The following is a 1,813-nucleotide window of genomic DNA, read 5'->3' as shown; positions in this document are numbered from 1 at the left end:
CTGCAAATCCTTTTCATTGTGTAAGACCATAGGTGGAATCCTGAACCCCATCCAGAACCTTCTGTGGTAGGAAATCTCCACCTGAAAGGACATGCAGACCAGCCTTGAGTGGCTAGGAGAACAAGAACTACTTCTTGAAAGAAAGACAGCAGGAAAAATAAAAAAACAGTAATGGCAGTCCAATTGACTACTAGAAGAACAAGCAAGTTGTTCGCCTGGGAGCTATCAAGGCAGGTGTCCCCTCAGGGCAAACTCCCTTCCAAGACTAAGTCTCAAGGGGACTACATAAGCAGGTATGTGGTCTGGCTGGTGAGATCCAGAAGTACACAGAGTGTTCTTTGGAAGCCAGGATGGCCATATTTTATCTTTCATACTTTGGACATATTGTCAGGAGGGACCAGTCATTGGAGAAGGATATGATGTTTGGTAAAGTCGGGCATTGGAGAAAAAGAGGAAGACCTCCAACGAGTTGGTTTGGCACAGTGGCAGCATCAATGGGCTCAAGCATAGCAATGAGTGTAAGGTTGTCCCAGGAATGGCAGTGTTTCATTCTGTTATGCATAGGGTCACTATGAGTTGGTACTGACTAGATGGCACCTAACAACAGCAACAACAACAACAAATCAATAGTAAACACCACATGCAGGAAATGGGACAACTGTTGTTGCATGGAGGGAATTGCAATCATTGAGATGATACAAAGTATATGATATGTTGAATATAAAACTGATGATCTATTCTGTAAATCATCGTGCAACTCACAATAAAAAGTCAAACAAATGTTTTCCACCTTACTTTGCATAATGGCTACATTGATTTGATTTTAGTTTAATAATCACGCTCTTGGAGAATCTTTTTCTATCATACTGGTCTGCATTTTTGTTTTATAGTTTATTATTTTATTGTTTTTCTTTTTAGTGCTATCACAAAGTTTTTATTTTAATGATAATTTTGGAAGCCCGGTGTTGTACTCTTACCATTGGAATAACTGTAGGACTAAGGAGATTTTACACTAGCCTTCCTTCTAGACCATAATGTGGGTACTTGGAACAATACATTCCCTAATTCAATAGATCTATACCTGTTTGTAAATTTTTGAATAGCGTCATTGAGTGATATTTTAACTAAGGAGTGAGAAGAACATGTTGGAAGCCAACTTCTTCCATTTATACTTTTGGTTTGGGACCTGCAAATATGAGGGACAGTTCTACCCTCAACATTTCTCTTTTGATCATGGATTTAATGACCTTAGCAAGAGATTTAATTTTATTTTGTGCTTTACTTTATTAAATTTAAATATTTTTTTATGAAATTATATAGAATGTTATAAAATTCTCTTCTAAAATCAAATAAATTTTTACATTGAAACACTGTTTTTTGTTTTTCTTTCTAACTCTTAATTTCTTCCTCCTTCCATAACCTGGCAAACATTAATATTTTGTCACAATAGATTTACCCATTCTTGATGTTTCATACAAGTGAGATCAAACAATATGGGTCATTTTTTTAATGTGGCTTTTTTTATTTGGCAGGTGAAATTAAGAAAAGATTAAGTTAAATATAAAAGTATATATAATCCTTATTTTATCCACATAGATCATAGACCAAAACTTTTCAATTTTTCAGCTAATAAATGGAGTCTCAGAGTTTAAGTAATGCTACTGGGATTTAAAACAACATTTGAATGGCTTAAAGAACTTTTTCATTAAACCATACTGCCAAATGTGGCAAGGGTGCTGCAAATCTGTTCAATGTTATCCTTTTATCTCACATAATTGAATTTAGTTAACCTGACAGGTTTTATGAAGAGTGA

The sequence above is a fragment of the Chrysochloris asiatica genome, unplaced genomic scaffold (genome assembly GCF_000296735.1).
Source record: "Chrysochloris asiatica unplaced genomic scaffold, ChrAsi1.0 scaffold00365, whole genome shotgun sequence".
Lineage (NCBI taxonomy): Eukaryota > Metazoa > Chordata > Mammalia > Afrosoricida > Chrysochloridae > Chrysochloris > Chrysochloris asiatica.
Note: the sequence above shows the minus strand (reverse complement) of the source record.